This window comes from Mobula birostris, chromosome 18 (genome assembly GCF_030028105.1).
Source record: "Mobula birostris isolate sMobBir1 chromosome 18, sMobBir1.hap1, whole genome shotgun sequence".
Taxonomy (NCBI): domain Eukaryota; kingdom Metazoa; phylum Chordata; class Chondrichthyes; order Myliobatiformes; family Myliobatidae; genus Mobula; species Mobula birostris.
Window position 1 is genome coordinate 51918173 of NC_092387.1, and position 18484 is coordinate 51936656.

The 18484-nt window shown below is 45.0% G+C and overlaps 1 protein-coding gene across 1 annotated transcript in view; it reads right to left on the minus strand.

The window, feature by feature from the left end:
* LOC140212120 (ras-GEF domain-containing family member 1A-like) overlaps positions 1-9557 on the minus strand; it is a 75699-nt gene extending 66142 nt beyond the window's left edge. The window contains exon 1 of the mRNA XM_072282685.1: positions 9265-9557. The gene's annotated coding sequence lies outside the window, so the exon portion shown is untranslated. The remainder of the gene's footprint in view (positions 1-9264) is intronic.
* Between the last annotated feature and the right edge of the window lie 8927 nt (positions 9558-18484).

The following is an 18484-nucleotide window of genomic DNA, read 5'->3' on the forward strand; positions in this document are numbered from 1 at the left end:
ACCAAGTCCTTATGAACGGTCTCGGCCCGGAATGTCCACTGTTTATTCCCCTCCAGATGCTGCCTGACCTGCTGAGTTCCACCAGCTTTTGTCCGTTTCACATTTATGGAAAGATAGAACAGAGATAAGGAATTTCTTTAGCCGGAGAATGGTGAATCTGTGGAATTCATTGCCACAGAAGATTGTGGAGGCCAAGTCATTGGACATATTTAAAGCGGAGGCTGATAGGCTCTTAATTCGTAAGGGCATCCAATGTTACTGGGAGATAGGTAGAGAATAGGGTCGAGAGGGGGAAAAAATCAGCCATGACTGAATGGCGGAGCAGACTCGATGGGCCAAATGGCCTGATTCTGCTCTTAAGCCTTATGGTCTTTAGGGACGCAAAAGATTCTGCAGATGCTACAATTCTTGAGCAACACACACAAAATGCCAAAGGAACTCAGCAGGTCAGGAAGCGTCTATGGAGGGAAATAAACATCGACACCTACAGTGAGACCCTTCATCACGTCATTTTGTGTGTGTTGCTATAGGACTTTGGGAGTAATTTCCTCTATACAGTGTCCTACCTGAGTTCTAAAACTGGCCCTCAGAGATATCCAGTCAACACCGTGGGTTCTGTGGTCACTTGATACTATCCCAGTCAGAATCCGGTTTCATATCACTGAACCCTGCTGAAACACAGCAGCAGAACTCTGTATCACTTCAGATTCCCCTCAATCAGGTTTAAGGCGAACAGGGAAAAATTTAATGGAAACCTGAGGAGAATTTTGCCACACAGAGGGTATTGGGAATAGAGAACAAGCTGCCAAAGGAGATGGTAGAGGCCGGTTCAATCAAAGTGTATAAGCGAATTTGGGTAGGAAAGGAAAGTGGGCAAAAAGAAAATGGGATTAGTGTAGATAGACATCGCTCTCAGTTGGTATGGATGAGTCAGACCGAAGGGCCTGTCTTCACACTGCATAACTATGAGTTGACAGTATGACTGCGATAGGCTAAATGGCCTTCTTATAGACACCCGTACATACACCCCACACGAACACTCTCCATAAACACACACACACACACACACACACACACACACATGCACGTGCGCGCCATCAAAGGCAGTAGTCAGCTCTATAGAGACTAGGATGATTAAGTGCAGAGGGAATCTTATCTCAATTTTCGGCTGGTTAGGAGAGAAGTGGAGTTCACGTCTGTGAGTGGGAGAAAAGCTGGAAAAGAAACCATGCTGCATTTTGAAAAATGACAAGTCAGAATTCACAGATTTCAGGACGGATCTACATGAAAATTAGACACTGCAGAGGGAGAGATAACTGGCTTGTGAACTTGGAAATCTTGATCGTTAATCCAAACCGGTTGCTGCTTGATGCCGCCAATCAAGGATGTTTTGATTGTAAGCCAAGGTCTAGAAATACTCCTCTGCATGGAGCCGTGGCATCATATCAAAGACAGATAATTTTAAAGGGATACACCATCATATGTTGCATTCAGATAAACACAAGCTCATCCAGAAGCCACATTCTAACACCAAATCCATACTGACTTCTTAACAGCTCAGTGTAATGCCTCTCATCGTCGTCTTCAAATCACTGTGGCCTCATTCCTCCCTAGCTCTGTAACTCTCTCCATCTTGATTACACAGCTGGCACAGTAGCTTAATGGCTAGCATAATGCTATTACAGTGCCAGGACCCCGGGTTCAGTTCCAACACTGGAATTGAACAAACTCATTCCAAAGAGTTTGTAAATTCTCCACAAGCCGGCGTTTATTTTCTGCAGCTGCTCCAGCTTCCCCCCACATTCCAAAGACATAAGAGTTAGGGTTAGTGAGTTGTGGGCGGGTTATTTTGACACTGGAAGCATGGCGATGCCTGTGGGTTGTCCCCAGCACATTCTCGGACTGCGCTGGTCCCTGATGCAAATCATATATTTCACTGTATGTTTCAATGTACATGTGACAAATAAAGCTCATCTTTAACCTTTGGGGTCTTTGCCTTCTCTAATTACAGCATTTTGCTCATCCTTGAACTTAATTAATCCACCACTGATAGTTATATCTTTATCCAATGTCCCAGGGCACCAGCATTCTCACTCTAAGCCTCTCCATCTCCCTACCTTTTGTTCTCTTTTCATTGATGAATGTCCTAGTCACCTGTTGTAATGACTCTGTGTGGGTCAGTCAATACATTGCCTTTCCCATGGAAAGCCTCCAGATGCTCTTGTACACCAAAAAGACAGCCTGGTGGAAACATTGAGACTGCAGTGGTGTGTGCTGCTGTTGGGAGAAGGTCCCTGTACTCGAGCGATCCTCTCTCCCTCTCTCTTTTTGTTGGTGAATGAGAGCCTGTCGGTCCTCGAGTTGGGGGACTCAAAGAAGCGACACAGAAGACTGTAACAGAAACAGCAAGTTACTGGTCTCCGCTCTCCTTGTTGTAAGAGTGATTTCCCTCTCTCCCTTGCTAGGGCAGAGAGCCTGTCTAAGACACGGAAGTGTTGGGATGGACTGTAGTTTTTGATGGACTCTAGTTCAAGGACTCTTTGGGGTCTTTGCTATTGCTTGCGTGATGGGGGGGGTAGTGCTTTTGCTGGTGCACGTGGGGGAGGCGGAAGGGGGAGGGTCGATGTTCTTGCTGCTGCTTTTTTGTGGGGGGGAGGGGGTGTTGGGGTTCTGATGTTTCTGTCATTCATTCTTTGGGGTTTTCCCTGTTTAACGGATGTCTGTGAAGAGTAAGAATTTCAGGTTGTACACTATACATTCTCTGATATTAAACTGAACAATTGAACCATTTCTGGAGACCTCTGAAGATCAAAGGAAATGGGGGGGGGTGATATACGAGAGACTGGATCCTGAGAGTTGAAGACTTCACAGAAGTTCACCGAGCTGGAAGAGGTTACGGAGCAATTACAAAGAAACCACAGAGTGTGAAGTTACACAACGATGAAGCCTCCATAGACAAACAATTCCTGACACTGGTTGGAGTGGGAGGGTTCAGTTAACAGCTCCAACCCCTTATCTCCCCAAAAAAGGATATAATCAGCATTTCACCCTCTTGGGATGCTGTTTCCCTCACCCCCAAAGAACAAGAAGCAGGGAAAACCTGCAAACACCAAACATCTGGCTCCAACTGGTGATGGATTCATCACTGCCACCATTATCTTTAGTTAAGGCGAAAGCACTTGGAGAGTTATCATGTGGAGGCCTCATTTGAGGCTGTCTCATACTGTCACTTTTCTTGTGTGCTGTCAACAGGTATAGGATCATCCCACTTCACCCTGGATTTACACATTTCCTTCCAAGAAGGAGAGCTATTCGGACCCCCGAGTCTATCCAAGTTCATGGAGAAATCCCACTCCTCCATTTATTCTGCCCTCGTTCTCCTCAGCCCCTTCTCCAGATTCTACCATTTAACTACATGCGAGGGGCAATTTACAGCAGCTAATTAGCTCAGCAGCTCACATGCCTTTAGGATGTGCGAGGAAACCCGAACACCTGGAGGAAATGTAATCTATGACAAGGAGAGAGTGCAAACTCCACCCAGGGAGAACCAGCATTCAGGAATGAACTTGAGTCTCTGGAGCCGTGAGGAGGCATGTCTAGTAACTGTGCAGGACCGGCACAGTTAGCGATCACTCCAGGTACAGTACACATTTGCTTGCAGGGTCAAAGACCATCAACAATTCCAGCTCTCACAAGCTAGGATCTGTCTCTGCTAAATTTACTGCAATAGCTTAGACCATTTGTCTCAAGTGATCCATTGTTGCTTTCCACTCTCTCCGTGGGACCTCCCCTCCCAATCACTATAATCTCCTCCAGCCCTATAATCCTCCACGATCTCTGTGCTCCTCTAAACCCAGCCTCCTACCTGTCCCCAGGATTAATTGCTTCATCATGTTTGGCCCTGGAATTCCTTCTCTACATCTGCCTCCTTTTCTACCTTCATTATTTAAATACTATCCATTTCACTAAATTTCTATTCATCCATCATAATATCTCTGCATGAAACACAATGTAATTTTCCCCTTAATAACACTTATTTGAAGATTGATTCTTGGGATGTGTTGGTGTATGTTCTATGACGACAGATTAAATAGACTGGGAACTGAAGTGAGTGTATTTAAATGTACAAATTTCAAAGAGGGCTTGAGAGGGTGGATGAAGGAATGATGCTTGCCCCTGACCAAGGTTTCTAGAATTAGACTACCCATTCCATAATTAAGGGCTGAGCATTCTGGAGGAACTCAGTGGGTCAGGCAGCATCCGTGGAGGATAATGAAGTCCAGATGAAGGGTGTCAACCCAAAAATTAACTGTCCATTTTCCCTCCAGCAATGATGCCTGACCTGCTGTGTTCCTCCATCACCAGAATGGGTATTGTAACGCTTCACAGTGCCAGTGATTAGAGTTGAAGAAGTTTGTATGATCTCTCTGTGACCTCATAGAGTTACTCCAAGTGCTCCAGTTTCCTCCCACATTCCACAGACTTACAGGTTAGTAAGTTGTAGGCACGCTATATTGGTGGTGGAAGCATACCGACACTTGAGGGCTGCCCCCAGCACGTCCTCGGACCATGTTGGTCGTTGACTCAAAAAACACATTTCACTGCAAGATTCAATATGCATATGACAAATAAAACTAATTCCTAATCTCATTTTCTTTAGTGTTCAAGGGAAGTCTCTCTGTGACTCAATGACAAAAGATAGTTAGACTTTATGGGAAACAAGGGATAAAGAGTTATAGAAAAGTTCAGCACGGAAACAGGCCCTTCAGCCAATCTACTCATTACTGACCCGTTTACACTGCCTACTCCCATCGATACGTACCTGGACCATAGCCCTCCATTACCGTATCATCCAAGTACCCATCGAAACCTCTCTTAAACGTGGCATGTACCACTTGCACTGGCAGCTCATTCCACATTCTCATGACCCTTTGAGTGAAGTTGTGCAGGAAAGTAACTGTAAGGTAGAATGATCAGCCACGAATGGTGCAGGAGGCTCCAGAGGCCACATGGTCTTTGGCTCCTACGTCTTGTGTGACAAGCCTTGGGATGTTCCGGGCGCTACCTAGCTGAAAGTTTCTCACTTTTTATTGCTGCATCAGCCTCCACCCACCCAGCTTCACCTCACCCAGGCAGTAGCACATTCCTGTCTCCGTCTCCAGTGTTTCTTCAACGGCACCAGTCTGTATCACTAAGCAACGGAATACACTTCACTCACTGAACAGTCAGGAGAGAAAGCGGCTGGCTACCTGACCTGAGTATAGTGGATACTGACTATACCTGACAGGTTTGGGCCAGTGGGGTGTTTGTTTGTTCGTTACGTGCTGTGTCATATGACGTGACCATGATTGTTCTTGGCAAATTTTTCTACAGAAGTGGCCTGCCATTGCCTTCTTCTGGACAGTGTCTTTACAAGACGGGTGACCCCAGCCGGTGTCAATACTCTTCAGGTACTGTCTGAGTGGCATTAGTGATCGCATAACCAGGACTTGTGATCTGCACCAGCTGCTCATACAACCATCCACCACCTTCTCCATGGCTTCACGTGTCCCTGATTGGGGCGCTAGGCAGGTGCAACACCTCAACCAAAGGTGACCTGCAGGCTAGCAGAGGGAAAGAGCACCTTACACCTCCTTTGGTAGGGATGTACCTCCACCCCCCCCACCCAGACGGGGTGTATAAAACATTTTGATGAGGGACTTGGATGTGGGAATGGGTCATGGTAAGCTGATTCAGCACTTTACCCAAATCAGGGTGGTTTGCTTATCAGTAGCCAATCTAACACATACAGGATGTCGGAGGAACTCAGCAGGTCAGGCAGTATCTATGGAAAGGAATAAACTGATGATGTTTTGGGCCAAGACTCTTCATCAGGACTGATGCTGCCTGACCTGCTGAGTTCCTCCAGCACTTTGTATGCGTTATATTGGCTTTCCAACTTCTGCAGAATCTCTTGGGTTGATGATTCAATCTGTTCTGTTCTTGATCAATATCCTCAAGCAGGTCAATAACATGTTTGAAATGTTCTATTTCTGGCAATGATTGGGCTGGATGGCATTTGTATTTCAAAGCCAAGCAGATCTCTAATAGGGACTGCCTGCAGTGGCAAGTCTCAGCCCCCTCAACACTCTCCAGGGTAAGCAGTTTATGAATTCCTTCATGAAACAAACACAAAGTTGCTGGAAATCTGAAATAAAACTAAAGAAAAGTGGAAACACTCAGCAGGTCAGGCAGCACCTATGGAGACAGAAACAGATAGAATGTCTGAACTATCAACTCTCCACAGATGCTCACAAACAAGCTGTTCCCAACAGTTTTGTTTTTTGTAACAGATTTCCAGAAACATGTTCATGAATGCCATACTAGATCTAATAACTTGAAATCCATTACTGTACTTTGATTTCAGGCTGATATTGACAAACCTGACAGCCATTGTCCACACTGGAGATGGCAATGCTGTAAATGACTTGGAAAATTATTTCATTGTGGGTCTACCAACCCTCATATCTACAGCAATTATAAAGCAAAATTGTCTGGGAGTTCCTTTATACATCTCCCTCTACCATGAATAAAAGTGTATAGCCCATTTATGCAATGAATATGAAATGCACCTGCTCTCCTCAACCAGGGGTTCCCAACCTTTTTCATGCCATGGACCCCCACCATTAACAGAAGGGTCTGTGAATCCCAAGTTGGGAACCCCTGTCCTAGACAATCCCAGAGCCTCCTAGTTACCCCATGACAAAGTTTATCAGGTAAAACAGACACCAGACTATTAGGGAACTGGATACATCCTCTTGCCTCATTGGGGTAACTGACACATTAAGGGGAAGAAATCACTGCAAAGCTATCTATGAGAATTGGAAACATGAGAGATGACAGATGCTGGAATCTGGAACAACACACAAAGTACTGGAGAAACTCAGTGGGTCAAGCATCATCTATGGAGGGAAATGGATGGATCTGGAGGAAATCAACATTTTGGGTCAAGACCTTTCATCTGGAGCTTCATGAGAACCAGACTCCACCTCCACCATTAATTCAGATTTTTTTTTCTTCTCCTCACTAGTCCAACAGGGCCCAAATCCTTTTATCATAAAGCTCGTGGAAGTTTGAACTTTCAGACCAATGATGAGCTCTCTGTCCCATTGCTTCTTCCCTCCCCCCCCCACCACCACCAAGACTCAAAGACTTGGACATCACCTTGACTTAACTGTAAGGAATTTTGGTCTTCTTACCTTAAAATCTACACTTAGTGTGGAAGGAGTGCATCAAAGACACATGAGATTGGTTCCTGGGATCATTTAACGAGTGATTGAATTGGTTATACCTCAGTCTCTAGAGCTCTGAACAATAAGAGATGACCTCATTGAGATTTACAGAGGCCTCAAGAGGGTAGATTTAGAGAAGATGTTTCCTTCGGATGAAGAGCTGAAAATTCGGGCTCTCAGATCTCAAATATGAGGAATGCTATTTAGGATTACATTGAGGAGTAACTCTTCCCTCAGAGGATAGATCTCCATATCCGGCCCCCTCCCTGATCCATGTACATATCCAAACTTTCCTTAAGTGTCGCAATTGAACTTTCAGCTACCATTTCCGCTGGCAACTTGTTCAACACTCGCACCACCCACTGAGCAAAGAAGATCCTGCTTTTATTTTTACATCAGCATAGCCTGCAAGAAGCTTGCACAATACCAGTGGAATTTACACTTTCCATTATCAGCAGAGCCCATGATCTGTCCTAAAACCAGCAGATTCACAAAGCTGCTGCCATAGATTCAACATTCAGGATATTCAGGGAAGATTCCAGCAGCAGCAGAATCCTGGAATTTTTCCTCCAGCACCAGCAGAATCTGGGATCAAATTCCCCCATGAAGACCAGAAGAGACTTGAATCTCTCTCTGAAGAACAGCAGTGTCTCAGATATTCAACAATTAACAACACACACTGGAATCTTTTCCCCAATACCATCAGAGAACAGAATCTATGCCCCTCCCCCAACACCAGCAGAGTCCTACGATCATTACCTCAAGACAGCAGGGTTCAAGGATCCATCCTGGAAGAGCAGCAGAGAACTGAAATTGTTCCTGCCAACATCAGCAGTCATATGATTATTACCCCAACAGTAGTAATCCTGCAATCTGTCTTGTCAAGGCCAGTGGAAACTGGAATCTCTCTCCCAAGAGCAGTAGATTCTTGGAGTCATTCCTACAAGACCAGCAGAATCTGGAGATGTTCCTGGACACCAACAGACATCTGAATGTTTCCCCAACACCAGCAGAGTCCAATAATCATTACTCCAAGACCAGTAGTCCTGGAATCACTTGTTCAATACCAACAGAGTCCTGGAGTCATTCCCACCAACACCAGCAGATGCCCCTCAACTGAGAGGCAATAAACCAGATTCGCTCCCAAAACCAACAGAGACTCAAACACACTCTTAACCCCCTCCACCCCATCCCCGAGACAAGCTGAACTGGAGAGACTCTTCCCATGTGGAGATGCGGGTATTGAGGCTGCCCTCGAGTCAAAGCAGCGCGCCCCCCAGCAGACAGACAAGAGGAAGCCACCTACCTGGGCTGCCGCAGCTCCGCCTGACCCCCCAGCTGCCATGATGGGGCGACATGGGACTGCCGCCCATTCATACGAGGATAGTCAATCACTCTGCACATACGAGCTGTCTGTCAAATAAAGGGGCAGGATAACCATGTCCAAAGTGGGCCAAACTGGACATCATTCAGACAACCACAAGCTCGATCCAAATCTACGATTGCGACGAGAGTTGTGTTTTAAATAACATTGTGCAGGGAGTTGCTCGAATTCCTGGCAGCTCGCTCTTCCTCCCCCCCAGACCCAAAAGGGTACCCTGTCAAATACAGAGGGAAACTGGGTCCTGCTCTACGTTGCCTGACAGCTTTGCACAGCTCCCCGGTACAGACAACGGGGAAGTTGCGCTGTTCTAGCGGGTCTGGGGGAGTCAGCCAACGCCGGGTGACTGGGAGCTGCCAGAGATTGCTGCAATTCTCAGGGAAGCACAATCTGCGGACAGGTTTAGCGGGGGATTACACACACACACACACACACAGAGCCACAAAAATAATTAAATAATTGCCTGGAAATATCACAGCGGATGAAAAGCTGCAAAGAGATGTTCCCCACAATTACAGCGGAGACGAATAATAACAAACAAACAAAAAATAGGTTCCAATGGATGCACAGGGGCAGTTGTAAAGTTTAAAAAGACCGGCAGCTGGCTCTCACCTGAAGCAACGTTTCATGAAGCGGATCCCTCTTGCTCTCCGGTGGATCCAACAATTGCGCACCGCGTCCGGGGGGAAATCGGACCTCGTGGCTTGCATCAACCGAGAACTTGCTCACACTTTGAGCCCGCGAGTGTGCATTTCACGGACCAGCCTTTCAACTCCTCACGGTCGAGCTCCATTCTTGCGCATGCAGGCAGAGGGAGGGAGAAAGAAAGAGAGAACGAGCGGATGTAAATAAACAATTTGCGCTCGGCTCAGCCCTTGGGCTGCAGCTTGCAAAGGGTTAATTCCGTGACAGCGCGTTGCAGCCCACATGCCGAGATTCGGCGTGTTGTATTTCCCCGGAAAAGAAAACACATCGGCAGCGCTGGGCAGATTCAGCCTGCTGTACCTGGTTACTTCGGCTCCTGCCTCCTCTCCGGCTCTCAACACGCTCAGCCTCACAGTCCCCTCCTCCTTACTGTCGGTGACTATTCAACAGAGACGATCGTTTCTTCCCCAACGATACCCAACTTGTTCTAAGGTAGCACCTTTAGCTCCCCATCCGCGGAAGCACCTCTTGCTTTGGCACAGAAAAATAATTTAAGCATCAAATCCTGGGCATGCACCTTGCCTTTCATGTGGGGCTTCTCGCTGACTCTAATCAGCTCTTTCTTGCTTACTCAATCCTGCCAAATCCGTTCCTTTATTTTTACTTATTCGTTTTGCATTAGCTGTAAGCTTCCCGCAATCTAAATTTAGGGCCAAGATTAAGGATCATCTTAAAATGGACTGAGAAGCCTCCATAACCTTGTTTTCCAAATATGAGCTTGTGAGAAAATTCCTTTCCTGTCCTTTCAGAGCGATGCAGCAAAGATGCAGACCTTTCGGCCCAACTCCTTTATGCCAGCCATTGCCTAACTGTCTGATTTAAGACAAGAAGACACAGAAGCAGAATTATGCTGTTCAGCTCATAGAGTCTGCTCCACCATTCCATCATGGCTGATTTATTATCCCTCTCAATCCCATTCTCCTGCTTTCTCTCTAAAAACGTTGATGCCCAGACTAATTAGGAGCGTTTTTCTACATTTGGCCTGTATATCCTTGAACCTTTCCTATTCATGTAACTGTCCAAATGCCTTTTAAATGCACTAATTGTACCCATCTCATTCCATATACCCACCTATCTGTTGTTCAAGAACAGATTGAAGGAGGTGTGGGTATTTACTAATCCTTTCAAAGCAGCACCAGGCTCTTCAACCCACTGAGTTCATATTAACCACTAAGCACTTTCATTTTATCCTTAACACATTCCCATCAGCTTTCTCCAAATTCTACCACTCATCAGCTCTCATTCTGATGTGGCAGACTGCAGCTAACTTTGTATACTCAATGATCTAAACAACGGCTAGATCAATGACAAGCTGATAGGTTTTAGGCAAAATTGGTGGCTAGACAAATATAAGCCAGAACAACAAATAACAATTATGGCCCACCAATGGTTGATAACGACTGATAACTTCAACAATCTGAGAGGATCCTTAACAATCACCTCATCTATAGAACGTAAAACAAAGTTCAAATTTAAAATACATTTGATATCGAAGTACATATATGTCACCATATACTACCCTGAGATTCATTTTCTTGTGGACACTTTACAGTAAATACAAAGAAACAATAAAATAAATGAAAAACCGCACACAACAAAGACAATCAACCAATAAACAAAAGTCAACAAACTATAAATAAAAAAAGAAAAGATAATAATGAATAAGCAATAAATATCAAGACCATGAGTTGAGGTGTCCTTCAAAGTAAGTCTATGGGTTGTGGGATCAGTGCTGGCGTGAGTGAAGTCGAGTGAATCTCATGAAATGTAGAGGAGGCTTGACCCAAACACAGAGTGGTGGAGAAGATTTAGCGGTGAGCAATCACTTTAGTAATAAACTGCAAAATAACAAGCCATGGGGGGCATAAAACAAGGGAGAATGGATACTTAACAACAAGGCAACAAGGTAACTGAAGGCTCAGAGCAACTAGTTGTGGCTGGCTGGTTTGATAAGGACTGTGAAAGAGAGATGGGTTTAAATAGGTTGCAGGTGATGAGTGGCAGGTAACACCTGGGTGGAGACTGGGAGGTACCTCTTGTGTAAGTCTGACAGGACCCCCCTCCCCCACAACTGGTACCCAACAAGCCCAGGATGATCCGGATGGCTCCAGTGGAACTCCTCTATAAGCATTGGATCCAAGATGAAAATGGACCTCTCTTCAGAGCTATACCATTCCCAGTCACCCCGTACTGCACATCCCATCCACCACAACATAAATCCATTAACTAGTGAACCGTGTACACTGGATCACATTCCAGAGGTACACCCTCAGGTGGGCTGATGGTCCATGGGCAATGGGCTTGAGGCAAGACATGTGGAAGGTGGGTGTGATCTTGAGGGACAGTGGTAGCTAGGAGATGGTAAATGAAGGGATTGATGCAATGGGTAATCCTAAAGGGACCTATAAACCATGGCAAGAGCTTGCAGGAGTCTGTGCATACTTTTTCTGGGTCCGTGGGAATTTACGGTAGAAGTTGGAGAAGCCCAAGAGGTACGGTGGCTGTTTGAGGGAGCATGCTTGGGGCTATTCAGTGATTGCTGTACACTTTCTCTGGATCCATGGTTATGTGTTAAAAGGATGTATGTATTCCAGGATTCCAGGATGGGGTATGGAACTGGTACTTTTCTAACTTGCAGTATAGATGGTTTTCAAGGAGATGCTGAAGGACCGAATGGATGGGACAGATGTGGTGTTGGGAATTCTTGGAGAAAATGAGGATATCAATGAAGTAGAAAAATGTATACCTGTGCAACATAACTCGGAGGATCTCGTGAATCAAGGCTTGGAAAATACCAGGACTGCTGGAAAATCTGAAGGGCATCACCAAATATTCATAGTGGTCAGTGGGTGTTATGGATGCTGTTTTCCACTCATCCCCCTGGCAGATATAGATCAGGTTGTATGCATTCCATAGATCCAGTTTGGTGAAGATCTGGGCCCACAGAGTGTTTCAAATGCACTACCTATCAAGGGGAGAGGGTAGTGGTTCTTAATTCTGATTTTGTTAAGTCCATGCTAGTCAATGCAGGGACAGAGACCCCCATCTTTCTTTCTGACAAAGAAGGATCCTACACCTGCTGGGACTGGGATAGTCAACTGAAGCAATGCTGCAGAGCTTTTGTGATGCAATCATTCATGGCTTGCATCTCAGGAGGGGAGAGGGAGAACAGATAGCCTCCTGGAAGGTTAGTGCCCAGGAAGAGGTCGATTGTGCAGTAACGTGGCAGGGTGCTGGTTTCACTTTGACTGAAGGTGATGCCTAAGTCACGGTGTCCTGTGAGAGTTCAGTGAAGTTGAGGATTTCCTCCGTCTCCATAGATTTATGGGGTGAAGTTAACTGAGGTTGCAGGCAGGTGGTCTAGCAGGTGGGTCCCCAACTCAGCAGTGAATCGGCTGACCAGGTGAAGTGAAGGTCATGAGTGGAGAGCAAGGGCTAACTCAAGATGAGAGGAGTATTGGGTGAGTCAATCAGGATTTGGATGGAATAGTGGTCCTCATGTGCATAGGCCACGTGTGCGCGCTAGCCATCACAGACCAAAATGGATGTCCGTCAATGATGCAGAAAGGGTGAGAGATAGGCTCTGTAGATAGTCCAAACTGAAAATCCAGTAATCTCAGAAGTAAATTCCTCATATTTATTGCAGATTATGGTTTTATTGTCCCATTTAGAGTCAGCCCAGGTCAGAGTTGCCCAGTCAAGAGAGAGATGATGGATCTCGGCTTGGTCGGTGGAATACAGAGATGGCTACAGCTCGAAGTACAAGGCACACTGGGACAGGAAGTTGTCGCATCAGGTCGGAGACCTGTTGAAGCGTTTGGGCACTGGAATTCAGGGCTTCGAGGGAAGGGATTGACTGGCACAGGGTTGCTCTATTGAGATCAAAAGTTGGTTGAGAATGCCAACAGACGGTCCATGGTTTCCTGCTAGTTCTGGATGGTGTACTCATGTCAGTGGATGAGTTCCTTTAGGCAAGGAAATTCTGCCAGGTCACTTGATGGTGCGCCCATCCTGTCAGGAATTGTGGAGGAGGCTTGACCCAAAAGCAGAACAGTGGAGACAATTTAGCAGTAAACGATCACTGTAATAATAAACTGCAAAATAACAAGCCATGAGGGGACATAAAACAAGAGAGAGTGGATATTTAACACAATAAGGTAACTGAAGGCTACGAGTAACTGCTTGAGGCTGGCTTGTTTGATGGATGAACAAGGATGTGGATGAGAGCTGGGTTTAAATAGGCTGCAGGTGATAAGATGGAATAAGTGGCAGGTGACTCTTGTTAGCTGGGTGGAGTTGACTGCCTGCTCAAGCCTGATAGTCAGGATATCCCCTCTGGTTCAAGATCCTGATGGTTTAGGGGTAATAACTGTTACTGAATCTACCGGTGTGACACATGAGGCTCCTGTACCTCCTTTCTGATGGCAGTAGTGAGGAGAAAGCATGGTCTGGACGGTGTGGGTCCTTGATGATGGATGCTGCTTTCCTGCGACAGCGTTCCTTGTAGATGTGTCTGATGTGTCAGTGCAGCACAGCACAGGCCCTTTGGCCCATGCTGTTGTGCCAATCTTTTAATCTACTCCACAATCAATCTAACCCTTCTGTCTATGGAAAAGGCTTCTATCAACACGTTCAACAACTGCAAGCTGGCCAGATGCATGTCAGCCCAGATTTCATGTTCCTGATACGGAGTATGAGTCCATAATCTTCTGCAGCTGGAAAATGATATGAGAGGAAATGAAATGACCAAGATGAAATGAAGCTTAAATTCTTCCCTGTGGGTCTATAATCCCATTGCTTAATGGGTTATCTAATTGAAGTTCTTAAAATGGTTGAAAGATCTGATGTGAATCACTCAGAAGAGGGTAGCAGCAGAGTTAATCATTTAAACTCTGCAGGCTAACCCATTATCAATTAGTTTATGACCAACCACTATCAAAACTCTACTTACTCATCCTGGATCTAACCAGCCCTAATGAAGTACATCAATAGCAGTTTATGAAATTTCCAATTGACTTCCAGCCTCGACAGCATTTTTGGGAATAGATTTCAAGTTGTCTGCCACACTTTGTGCTTCCAGACATGACACTTTCCTCCAGCTCTTTTGACTTATTTATTTATTTAAGTAGTGCAGAACAAGCTCTTCTGGCCCAATGAGCCCACACCACCCAGTAACCTACCTATTTAACCCTAGCCTAATCACAGGACAATTTACAATGACCAATTAACCTGCGAACTGTTATGTCTGTGGACTGTGGGAGGAAACTGGAGCTCCTGGAGGAAACCCCTGTACTCATAGGAAGGGCATAAAAACTTCTTACAGGGGATGCCAGAATTGACCTCTGAATTCCGATGTCCCAAGCAGTAAATAGTGTCGTGCAAATAATTGCTATGCTACCGTGTTGCTTGGTCCTGCACTCCTACTTCAGGAGAAATAGTTTCCCTCTACCCCATCTTTCATTCGTGTAGAAATCCATCATAGTATCTGACACTGTAGGTCCACACTCTATTATGAATAGTTTAATTGTGGGGAAAACAAGGAACCAATCTTAACCCAATGAGCAATGAACCTTGCTGGCAACTTGTCTTGCTTGTACCAGAAATAGATTGTCAATGTTATTTTTTGGTTCTCTAATAATCTCATGTCAAGACAGGAAATCATACAACAGTAGGTCAGAGCTATAAATATGAGCGTTCAACAGACACAGAATTCCTGGGTAATGGTAACATCGATTTATCACTGCAGGCGATAACTATGGATATGATTTTAGAATACATTTCCTTTGGTTGCTTACTGAAATTCCTAAACATCATACACTAAAACTAAAAATGGCTGCTTGTTCTTCATGAATACCCAGAGAAACCATACATCAGCCCAGGACAGAGGGAGCAGTTAAGCCCATAAGGTTACAGGTAACACCACCTCTCTGGTACCATGTAGTACAATATTCTCTCTGCACATATTGCACTGTTACATTTCCCCGCAGATCAATCTTGTTCTTCCTAGGCAGTGCAAGCTACAAAGAAATACACATTCTTTATTTACTGGCTTCTCTTACAAATTCAGAGATACATTTATAGTATGGTGGGTAACTTTGGACAGGTTCATAGGATATACAAAACAGCTCCGACAATATCCTTTCTTAGGGTGTCCCAATGCAGCTTGGAAACATTTACACCAATCTGCGAGTCTGGCTTAGAAATTGGAGGCCAGAGGTCCAATGTCTGTCAGCCTGAGAATCTGGGGCCAAGGACTGGAGATCAGAGGCCCAGATACCGGAAGTTTGAAATAAGAGAGACAATGCAACAAATACTTGGCAGGTCAGTCAGAGCAGAAAAAGAGTCATTGAATCAGGTTGAAGGCCATTCATTATAATTAGGAATCTACTCCTGCTATACTTTGAATCAGTGTCATAGAATCCTTTTTTACTAGAGAAGACAGAGGGTGTCTTGGTTTAATGTGCTGTTTGATAAAATGATACTTCTGTCAGTGCCTCTCTCTCTTGGCATTGGATGGGGTAGATTTTCATGAACAAGCCCCTGGGAGAAGTCATAAACTCTTAATCTTGACTCAGATCCAAGAATACTATCCACCAAGCCACCATAGTTCCAAACTGGCTGTGGAGTTATAGAGAGGTACATCATAGAACAGGCACCTTGCACATGTCTTCTCATTTATACTATCAGGGAGGAGGTATAGGAGCTTGAAGACACACACTCAATATTTTAGGTACAGCCTTTTCCCCTCTTCCACCAGATTTCTGAATGGCCCATGAACCCAGGAACACTACGTCATTTTGCTCTTTACACTATCTGTCTGCCTTTCTATCTATATAACATAGTAATTTTTTTATGTCTTGCACTGTACCGCTGCTGCAAAGCTGAAAATTTCATTACATACACCAGTGATAATAAATCTGATTCCAATTCTGAGGACCTTCGGTCCCAGCATCAAGTCTATGCTGGCCATTAAGTATCCATTTTCACATTAACCCATCCTAATCCATTTATTCTCCCCATTCTACCACTTATCAATACACTAGGAACAATTTACAGTGGCCAATTAGTGCACTGACCTGCATATATTTGGAAAATGAGTAGAAACCAGAGAGCTTGGAAGAAACCCACACAGTCACAGGGCGACAGTATGAAGTCCACACCCACAAGCACTTGAAGTCAAGATGGTGTTTTGAGACAGCAGCTCTGTTAGCTGGTTCATGAACATTTTGTAGTGCTAAGAGAAAGGTAAATATTGACCAGGATGTTAGCGGATAATTTCTCTGTTCTTCTTCATCTCCCCATCTGCCTATCTGGTCAATGCCAAAAACGATTTAAACTACCTACTCCTGAACCTGGACCATAGCCCTCCATATCCCTACTATCCACGTACCTATCCAAATTTCTCTTAAACATTGAAATTGAGCTGGCATGGACCACTTTTTCTGGCAGCTTATTCGACGTGCTCACAACCCTTTGACTGGAGAAATTCCCCTCATGTTCCCCTTAAACTTCTCACGTTTCACCCTTAAGCCTTGACCTCTGGTTGTAGTCCCACCCAACCTCAGAGGAAAAAGCCTGCTTGCATTTACCCTATCTATCCCCCTCATAATTTTCTGTACTTCCATCAAACCTCCCGTCAATCTCTATGTTCTAAGGAATACAGTCCTAACCTATTTGATCTTTCTTTATAACTCAGGTCCTCCAGGCCCAGTTACATCCTTGTAAATTTTCTCTGCATTCTTTCAACCTTGTTTACATCTTTCCTGTAGGTAGGTGACCAAAACTGCACACAATACTCCAAATTAGGCCTCACCAACATCTTATACAACTTCAACATAACATCCCATCTCCTGTACTCAATACATTGGCTCATGAAGGTCAATGTGCCAAAAGCTTTCTTTATAACCCTATCTAACTGTGATGTCACTTTCAATGAATTATGTACCTATATACCCTGATCCCTTTGTTCTATCACACATTACTTGATGCTCTACAATTCCCTGTGTAAGAACCACCTTGGCTGGTACTACCGAAGTCCGTATTAAATTCCATTTGCCATTTTGTGGCCTATTTTTCTAGTTGACACAGATCCCTCCGCAAGCCATGATAGCCTTCCTTGCTGTCCACTATGCCCCCAATCTTGGTGTCATCCGCAAATTTGCTGATCCAGTTAACCACATTATCATCCAGATCATTGTTTGGCATAAACAACAAAGGACCCAGCACCAATCCCTGCAGCACACCACTAGTCACAGGCTTCCGGTCAGAGAGGCAACCGTCTACGATCATTCTCTAGCTTCTCCCACAAAGCCGATATCTATTCCAGTTCACTACCTCGTCCTGAATGCCGAGCGACTGAACCTTCTTGACCAGCCTCCATGCAGGACCTTGTCAAATGCTTTACGAAAGTCCATTGTAGACAACATCCACTGCCTTGCTTTCATCTATCTTCCAGGTACTACTACTACTACTACTACTATGTCGACTCAGGCCTCGGGGGCCGGCGTCGGGCACGATGATGGACTCTCCACTTCTCCCTCTCCCTCAACAGTGTGGTCAGTTCATCTACATTAGCCGCGCTGCTGTCTTCTAGGAGCGTGTTGACCATAGTCTTGGGAGGGCGCCCAGGGTTCATCCTCCCGTGCTTGGGCTCCCATATGATGACTAGGCTGGCAGGTAGCTCGGGGTGGCACAGACAGTGCCCTGCTAGTTGCAGTCTTCTCGCCTCGATTTTAGTGGTGAGCATCGGTAGGTCGTCATAGAGCTCAACATTCGTTTTCCAGGTAACTTCCTCAAAAAACTTTATAAGATTGGTTAGACATGACCTATCACGCATGAAGCTATGCTGACTATCCTTAATCAGTCCATGTCTATCCAAATACTTCTACTGTGTATCCGGTTCCTTAGAATATCTTCCAATAACTTACCCACAACTGGTGTCAGACTCATGGGCCTGTAATAAAGTACAGATATTAAAGCACATATCTTCTATTTTTTTCCCTGTGATATGCATGCAGAATCACAATTCCCTGAAATGTTATGGAAAGAAAAATGCTCTTTTGTAGCATTTCACTCTTTACAAATGTCTTGATGCCTCAACTTGAAGTGTACTGGGTATTCTTTAGTA